This window comes from Armigeres subalbatus, chromosome 3 (genome assembly GCF_024139115.2).
Source record: "Armigeres subalbatus isolate Guangzhou_Male chromosome 3, GZ_Asu_2, whole genome shotgun sequence".
NCBI classification, from domain to species: domain Eukaryota; kingdom Metazoa; phylum Arthropoda; class Insecta; order Diptera; family Culicidae; genus Armigeres; species Armigeres subalbatus.
In genome coordinates, this window is record NC_085141.1 from 324,409,272 (window position 1) to 324,419,164 (window position 9,893).

The window sequence follows — 9,893 nt, forward strand, 5'->3', positions numbered from 1 at the left end:
TACCTCTTATGCAGAACTAGTTCATAACAAATATGATATCAATAACAGAATTAGGTATTATTCAGCCAATTTCTACTGCTCGGATACGAGCCGAGTTACGAGCAATATTGTCAAATATTTGTCTGATAATATGGGACTTTGGCTTGATTCTCAAATTTTCTTTAAAATCACTGGATTTCTGTCTGGTTCTTACGTTAATTCATTGAGTCTTTCACCCTGGAGTTTTGATATATGCACATTCCTGTAAGCGTAAAAAAATCTTTCAAAGTTCATTCAAGGTGATTCAAGAACTTTTTTCATTGTGAACTCTAGCATAAATTCCTGCTGGAATTGTATAGGGAATTATTGTTCGAACTAACAGGAGAGATACCTGGTCAGACTACATGAGGTTCTCCTGGCAAAATTTCGAGAGTGGGAAATTTTGACGAAATTTCGTGTGACATGCCTTGCAAAACTGTTGACGAATTTTTACTTTGTTTCCTCATGGATTCTTCCAGGAACTCTTCCTGTTGTTCCTTTAGTTTCCTCCTAAAGTTACTTCCAGCAAATCTCATGGACTTCATTCCTCAAATGCTCCTACAATTCCTCAAGCAAATTCTTCTTCAAACGCATTGCTGATAACTGTTACTTGTCATCTGGTGCTACAGAATGGCAATATGTCATGAGTCTGACTCTATAGAGAGTCAGACTCATGACATATTGCCATTCTGTAGCACCAGATGACAAGTAACGATTGCAGTAAATTTCCGTCCTTAAGGGGTCCATTACTAGCACTCACCCTAGAATCATAGTTAGTATATTTACCTAAAGTTTAGGTTTGTTTAGGTCCTAAACAATAGTGCTTTTGTTTAGCGTACAAATACAACGATGTCAGGCCAATAGGCCGAATGAGAAGAATGAATCAACAAGTGAGAAATTAGTAGTTCTTCCTTCGCCTGTTCCTTTCTTCTTCTTCCTTTTTCTTTTCTTCTCTCTTCTATTTTCTTCACTCTTCCTTCTTCCTTCTCTCTTCTTTTTTTCATTTTCTTTGTTCCTTCTTCTTTCTCGGTCCGGTGTAGGACGTTTCGGGTGGAAAACATTTCCGACTCTCTGAGCATAGTGAATCTCTTGTACTTGCGACACAAGATACATATATTCATACAATGGGGGGCATAGAAAAACCACAAAAACTTTCAATAAAGTAAGGAAATGCTAATAGAATACTAAATTGAAAAGCAGGCCAAGTTCCAGTTGGAATGTAGAGCCATAGAAAAAGAAGAAGAAGAAGAAGGGTATTGTAAACGTTAATCTTAATATGTTTTCATCGTGAGACCTATATTCATATGTAAGTAAATCCTTTTCCAGGAGTGTGATACTCTCGAAACAAATTTGATTTTGATATGGAATTCTTCGGCGAGTTTTTTTTCTCAGCGGTACCGCACATCAAATCAAACTAAGGTGAAGTTCACGCGCCAAAATGTTTGGCTGCTTTTTTATTGGTTTTGTCCCAATGAATTATTGGCAGTGGCTGATTTTCTACCCGCCGCTTTTACAACCAGGCGCTATCGTATATGCGCAAATAGCCAGCATGCGTTAACCGCCAGAAATTTGTATGGTGAAAGACATGTAACGCGGGTTTTCTCAAAATTAGGATCTTTTCATGAAAATCTATTTGGTACCGGTTATGTAGGAAGGTGTCCGCTACTACGCCTTACCAAATATTTTTTCAATGAAGGTGCTTAATTTTGAGAAATCGAGCCTTAGATGCCTTTCGCCATACTGATTTCAGAAAGTTAACTCCTAGTGTGCCGCTGTAAGCACGCTCAAAGCAGGCGATTCATTAGCAAACTCCAACTAAGAAGAGTCCTAACAGATCTTAATTGAAGATATGCTAATTAGGAAACGTTCACTTTAATATATAGCAGCAACAAATTTAGCACTTAATATATAGGAATCATAGCAGGGTTAAATTCCCGGTGGTCTAGGCAATTTTCGGATTGGAAATTGTCTCGGCATAAAAGGGCATAAAAGCATCATCGTGATAGCCTCATTATATACGAATGCAAAAATGGTACCACGGCTTAGAAACCTTGCAGTTAACAACTATAGAAGTACTGAATTAACACTTAGCTGCGATGCAGCAATGTCCTAGTGGGGGATGTAATGTCAATAAGAAAAAGAAGAAGCAGCTTTGCAGTGGAATGTGGTCCTTCTATTATTTCCAAACGCTAACGAACCTAGCGATGGAAGTCAAGCTTTACTGAACAACAAGCATAAGAGAAAGCAGTAGCGCATGCTTATCTGTATCTTCCTTTCGTCTTGAATATATGGAAGTGTCGTTCCTTCATTGTTGATACACAAAGAGTCCTTGAAGTTTATTCTATAATGTATATCTATTTTTTTAAATTAGGGTTTTTTTGAAGACGAACTCCTTGTCAGATAGCCAATTTTGCATCAACCACGACAGACCAACTATTAAAGTAAATCAATAGGTTCCCATTAGTTCTCAAATCCTTGCCTACTGGTGAGCCCACTTAGCTTCGGCCGACTTTACATATGTCATCAAGCTCCTATTTATCGTTGGTGACTCGCTGTTCCCAAAACTCATTGCCGATACTTAACGTTGGTTTTCCAAACCCGGCGCTTCGCTACGAGCGGGATTTTTATTTGTAGCTGGGCATGTCTGATAACCTAGGGGAGGATCACTTATAAACTTCCTTAAGTAAGTCTCGCAGACAGACGTAGACGGGACATCATTCCTCCTTTCATAGCGCCTACGTTGAATCTGATGGTTCATTCAAGGCTTTATTTAGGTATTACGTTTTGTGCTTGACTGGAATAGCGAAACTTCAACCTACTGCCTGGCGATTTCATTTGTTTGTCCAATTGCAATCACAATTTTCACAATCAATACTTTAGGCGAGATGCAGTTCTGGAAGCGGATTGTTCCAAAGATCAGCATATACAAACTTCAGTATTTGCATCACCTGGAGGTTACTGATGTGTTCTGTTGCTCTTCCCATCGCAAATCTTAGTAAAAACGGGGACATTGTTTTGCTATTGAATTCCAACAAAAGTTTGTTCCGAAGAAGCGCAAGCATGCGGTCAGTGAACTGGATCGGTTTAGTTAATATCGACGCGAATCTGTAGAGAGAATGCACTGGATTACGGTAATTGACGATCACTAAACTACATATAATATTATGTGAATATATATTATATAATATTATATATATAATATTATGAATCACATATTATGTGAAACAATGTTTTTGATCTATGCTTACTTAACAGAGAGGTCATGAAGCGGTGATAATTTTCCTTAGCACGCTGTGCAGCCGTAATGTGGATATGTCCTCCTAGTTATCATCCAACCAAAGTGTCTGTGCCTTTTAGGCTTGATAAGTGTACCGGTATAACAAGTCGTTATCCTAAGTAAGTTCAATGCCTAAACGCAGCTCTGTTGACGCCTTGGCATTCCACATCTGATTTATGGTTCTAGCACAAAGTTCCAGTACAAATCCGTAGAACTTTGGAAGCGTGAGGTAAGAATCGAGTTATTAGATGAGCGTCCTGACCACAAAAAAGCAATTAGACCCAAAATATTGAATTTGTCGCAATTGCAACAGTAGATACTCACGATTTGTGCACGAAATTAGCATTTAGCAACTGGAGAAGAAAAACCGGTCCAAAACAAAAACATCAATGCTGTCAACGGAGAGTGCACGGTGAGAAAATCAAACGGAAAAATTAATAATTGACAGCGCTATATAGGGTCTTTTCATTTGTATACCTAGAACTCTACACACCGATGGAGACTTGAAGCGCAACACGAAAAAAATCCAAGTGTCACGTCCCGGTTATATTAGTTCCTGCTTTCAAGTATCCATAAAATTGTTGGAAACAATCGAAGATCATAGTAGCCAATAATTAATATGACGTTAGCTATAAAATAAAATTGTTCATTCATTATCAAACCACAAACCACTACAGACGTGTTTCATTATCACTCTGAGTTTATCAGGTTATGTGGCCCAGACACTGATCTTGCATTACAAGACGATTTGAAGTTCTGGAAGCAATTATCAAAAGCTCATACAAATTTTTCACCTGAACGGATTTCAAAATGGATGTTGAAGACAAGAAATGGCTTTTCAATGGAACCAATATTGATAATTGGATGTTCCGGATGAAGATTTTGTTAGAAGAGCGGAATTTGATAGATTGTGTGGAACGGTCAATTAACGATGAACCTTTTGCAAGAATTTTGGAAACCGATACTGAGGAAGTTCGCAAAAAAAAAGACTACAAAGCGCGAAGAGTGGCTACAGAAGGATCGGAAGTGCAAGTCTGCAATTGTGCACAGGATCGCTGAAAGTCATCTGGAATATGTTAAGGATAAACTTACTGCCAAGCATATGTGGGATACGCTCATGAAGGTATTTCAACGCAAAGGTTTTGGCAGTCAAATTTTCTTAAGGAGGAAGCTTTTAACGATGAAGTTGTCTGACGGAGTTGACATACAAAGTCATTTTCTAGATTTCGACAAGTTGTTGCGTGATCTGAAAGCAAGCGGAGCGAAGATTGACGAGCAAGATGCAATTTGTTACCTTTTGTTAACGTTACCGTCATCATACGACGCGCTAGTCATGGCACTGGATACAGTGGAGCCGGAACGTTTGACCTTGGAATTCGTACGTACACGTCTGCTAGATGAAGAAACTAGGCGAGCGAATAAGAATGCAAGTGATGCTTCAGGAAATACAGAATCGGCTTTCGTTAGCAAGAGATGGAATTTCAAGTGCTACAACTGTGGTAAAACAGGCCATAAGCGATCAGAATGTAAAGAAAAGTCAACGGATGAGAGGAATCGTAATCAAGTTTATAGACCAAACAATCGACGACAGAGATTTGAGACCAGAGGCAAAGCAAATGTAGGTATTGAAGAAGATATTGCATTTTTGGCGACTTGTGATGAAGAAGCATTGATTGTCGGAAGCTCTGGAGAATGTAAGCGAATTGAGTGGTACGTGGACTCCGGTGCATCAAATCATATGTTGAACTCAGAATCATATTTTGAAGAAATGTACAAGCTGCCAGAAACTGTCCGTATTGCTGTAGCGAAAAGTGGTGAAACCATGGAAACAAATATGGCAGGGACTGTACGAGTTGAAATGTTGGTCAACGGAAAACGACTGAAAGCAAAAATGGATGGAGTATTATATGTTCCCAAGCTGAGTTGCAATTTATTTTCTGTAAGACGAGTGGAGCAAGAAGGAATGAAAGTCACCTTTATTAACGGCAAGGTAGTGATTAAGAAAGATAATCAAGTTGTTGCATCTGGAAGAAGAGGAAAATCTTTGTACAAGCTGGACGTTTGTCTTGAAAATAGCGAAGATGATAAAGCTATGGTGGCAAGAACTGATGACTTTGTACTTTAGCATAGACGTTTCGGCCATGTTTGGGAAGGTAATCTTTGGAAGTTGTGGAAGCATGACATGGTGCAAAGCAAATCACCTGAGCAATCCAAGTAATGATATTTGTGAAGTTTGTATTGTTGGAAAGCAGACAAAGAAACCGTTCGAAGAGGTGCATGAAGTGAAATCTCGAAGGCCACTAGAACTCATTCACACTGATGTTTGCGGTCCGTTTGTTCCTCATACTTGGAATCAGAAGCGTTACTTTGTTACCTTTACGGACGACTATACGCACTTTACGGTGGTGTACCTGCTGCAATCGAAGGATGAGGTGCTAGAACACTTTATGGACTACGAAGCAAAAGTCACAACTTATTTTGGAACCAAAATTGCAAGACTACGATGCGATAACGGAGGAGAATATAAGAGTACCAATTTTCAAAAGCACTGTCGGCAGAGAGGTATTTCAATGGAGTACACTGTTCCCTACAATCCACAGCAAAATGGAGTAGCTGAACGGATGAACCGGACTTTGTTAGACAAATCAAGATCGCTAATATTGGATGCCAAGATGCCAAAAATGATGTGGGGAGAAGCTGTTTTAACTGCAGCCTATCTTGGAAATCGTTGCCCAACAGTGGCGTTGCAAGATTTCAAGACTCCGTATGAAATGTGGTATCAACGAAAGCCAGATGTGGATAATTTGCGAGTTTTGGATCAATCGCTTATACGCATATACCAAAGCAGCAACGAGGAAAGCTGGATGCACGATCTGAAAAACATGTAATGGTTGGATACGCAAACAATGGCTATCGTATTTGGAATGCTGAGAAAAGGAAAATTTTCATATCTCGAGACGTCGTTTTTGATGAGAGACTTGTGTTATCAACTCCGAAACATCAAACAAAGAGTATTGCCAATGCAGATTACGTCAAGAATTTTGAAGAGCAATTATCTAATGATGAAGTTAATGACAATATACAACAAGATTCTCAAGTGGAGCCTAATGATGTAGAAGAAGATGAGCTTGAATCATCATTAGTTGAAGAGTGTCCCAATGATATTTCTGAGGTAGAATCAAGACCGAAGCGTTCGATTACAGTACCATCCTGGTATAAAGACTTTCAAATGTCATTATTGGCTGAAGAGGAAATCGCATGGGCGTTAAGTGCAGAAGCGTTCGTGGAAGATCTTCCTAGCAATGCTAATGACTTGAAAAATCGTGATGATAGGGACCGTTGGAAGGAAGCAATGGATGATGAAATGGTATCGTTGCGCAAAGCAAACACGTGGGAGCTTGTTCCGAGACCGGCGAATAAGAATATAGTCGATAGCAAATGGGTATTTCGAGTCAAGCGAGATGAGAATGGAAACATCAATCGATATAAAGCTCGTCTGGTGGCGAAGGGCTACTCACAGCGAAAAGATTTTGATTACAGCGAGACGTAGCTCGGATAGCAACAACCCGAATCCTGTTAGCAGTTGCAAATCAAAATAATTATCATATCCCCCAACAAACATTGGAAGCTAATAGAGCGCTTATTCAACCAAAAATAGTGTTCTTCAGCTAGAAAACTAGCTTGTTCAGCTGAAATTGTTTGTTGGGCCATCAAATGGACGTTACAACAGCTTTCTTGAACGGAGAACTAAAAGAAGAAATTTTCATGAATCAACCAGATGGTTATGCAGCCGATAGAAACCTAGTATGTCGCTTGAAGAAATACGGACTAAAACAAGCACCGAGAAGTTGGAACGAAGCTTTTCATTCTTTTGTGATGAAGCTAGGATTCAAACGTTCAAACTATGATAGCTGTCTATATTTCAAAATTATTGACAATAATGTTATTTACTTACTGCTGTATGTGGATGATATATTGCTCGTATCAAACAATCTTGGGCTTGTTCAACAAATCAAGAATCAAATGTTCAAACGTTTTGACATGAAAGATATGGAGAAGTAAAGCATTTTCTTGGACTAAAGATCGAGCGGGATATGAAGACAGGTTGTATGAAAATTAGTCAACCTAAATATGTTTCAAATATGCTACAAAGATTTGGAATGACAATGTGTAATCCTGTTTCCACACCCTTAGAAGCCAATATCAACCCGCATAATCATGAACCATACGTAGAACGCATCTGTTATAATTAAGTGTTACTGGTGCGATGGTCTCACTAATAGTAGTTAACCATAAATGGACAGTCTCATATACTGTTTCAACAGTAGCTCAGATGGTAAACGGCCAAATGAACATATGAGTAATAGGCGGTTAAGTATAATTAACATTTAAATCCGGTCGTTTTTTTCGAACAAAATTTTCGATGTACCATCAGGTATCAGGTATCAGAACGTCGGCTCAGGAGGCACGTTCCCCTCAATTTGGGAGATTTGTGCCATCGCCTTCACTGGCCTTTCTCATCATTTACCTGACGGAAAAGGAAGTGAAAAGGGGAAAGGAAGAGGAAGTGAAGTTGGAAAGGAGAATGGAACCATTTATAGGAAAGCCAATTATGTAGACTCACACGCATTCAGCTAGGGACTAAAGAGGGGTCACAAAAACACAGAGGATGTAACAATGGACGAACGTCAAAGACGAAACACAGAGTGCACTGTGAAAAACGCATAATGCAAATCCATATAGGTGACAATCACAAAGTACATTGTAAAAAAAACGCATAATGCGAATCCATATAGGTGACAATTTGTTGAAAACTAAGTAAAACACATATTCATAACCCCATTCTTATTGAACCTCACGTCGAGATTGAACAAGAGTAGCCGAAGCCGAACGTCAAGGACGAGACACAGAGTACACTGTGAAAAACGCATAATGCGAATCCATAAAGGTAACATACACAAAGTACATTGTAAAAAAACGCATAATGCGAATCCATATAGGTGAAAATTTGTTGAAAAACTAAGTAAAAAACATATTCATAATCCCACCCTTATTCAACCTCAAGTTGAGATTAAACAAGAGTAGCTGAAGCTGAACGTCAAAGACGAAACACAGAGTACACTGTGAAAAGCGCATAATGCGAATCCATATAGGTGACAAACACAAAGTACATTGTAAAAAAAAAATGCATAATGCGAATCCATATAGGTGGAAGTTTGTTGAAAAACTAAGTAAAACACATATTCATAACCCCACACTCACGTTGAGGATGAACAAGAGTAGCCAAAGCCGAACGTCAAAGACGACACACAGAGTACACTGTGAAAAACGCATAATGCGAATCCATATAGGTGATAACTTGTTGAAAACTAAGTAAAACACTTATTCATAACCCCACTCTTATTTAACCTCACGTTGAGATTGAACAAGAGTAGCTGAAGAAAAACGTCAAGGACGAGACACAGAGTACACTGTGAAAAAACGCATAATGCGAATCCATATAGGTAACATACACAAAGCACATTGTATAAAACGCATAATGCGAATCCATATAGGTGACAATTTGTTGCAAACTAATTAAAACACATATTCATAACCCTACTCTTATTTTACCTCACGATGAAGTTGAATAAGAGTAGCCGATTATCTCGGAGAAGTAAAAAGTCAACTACGCCATAGCTCCGGTTAGCGCAGCGAGGGCTGAAATACTGTGAAGGGGGCCCTGGTGCTTCACAGGCTCCGTTTGCGGTTAGGTTCTTATTAGACCCCCCTAACCATTCATTCGTAGGCACGGTAAACATAAAGCCGCATCACACCGAAAATTAGGGGTCACATGTATGGCGGACTTTTACCACTGGAACAGGCAATCCGTAATGTTATTCTTAGCCAGATAACCAGCTGCCGACACCACACGGCTATCTAGGCTGTTCGTGGAGAGAAGTTGACATTGACTTTACGTCAACTCTCAATGTGGTCGAACAGCCGATTAGAAGCCAATATCAACCCGCATAATCATGAACCATACGTAGAACGCATCTGTTATAATTAAGTGTTACTGGTGCGATGGTCTCACTAATAGTAGTTAACCATAAATGGACAGTCTCATATACTGTTTCAACAGTAGCTCAGATGGTAAACGGCCAAATGACCATATGAGTAATAGGCGGTTAAGTATAATTAACATTTAAATCCGGTCGTTTTTTTCGAACAAAATTTTTGATGTACCATACATCAGTTGGTAGATGTACAATTGAAGAACTATATAATTACACATCGACCACGTGGTATGTATTAACAGTAAGTGTTGATGTAGGGTTGGTATGGTAAATCAAGCTTAAAATTGTATGCTAACAATGAAGCGAATAGTGACAATATATTCTATAACGCATATGCAATTCTGACTGCATGGTATGTCGTTTTTCATTATGCGGGAAGTTAGAACAGAATGAAACCAACCAAGTGACGAAATCCCCATTCAAGGAACTCCTTGGTTGCCTGACATATTTGGCCATTTCATCTAGACCAGATATTTCTACGGCGGTGAATTTCTTTAGCCGTTTTCAAGCAAAGCCTTCGGATGTTCACTGGACACACTTGA

General features: G+C 39.1%; 1 long non-coding RNA gene across 2 annotated transcripts; it reads right to left on the reverse strand.

Annotated features, from left to right (window-relative positions):
• Positions 1–2,285: 2,285 nt before the first annotated feature.
• On the reverse strand, positions 2,286–3,672 carry LOC134221079 (uncharacterized). 2 transcript variants are annotated; one of them, XR_009982198.1, is made up of 3 exons: positions 3,620–3,672; positions 3,267–3,552; positions 2,286–3,123 (listed from the first exon to the last, which is right to left on the reverse strand). It is a non-coding gene; the product is annotated as an uncharacterized LOC134221079 (long non-coding RNA). The 2 variants fall into 2 exon arrangements; XR_009982199.1 differs by having other exon boundaries at positions 2,286–3,139.
• Positions 3,673–9,893: the final 6,221 nt, after the last annotated feature.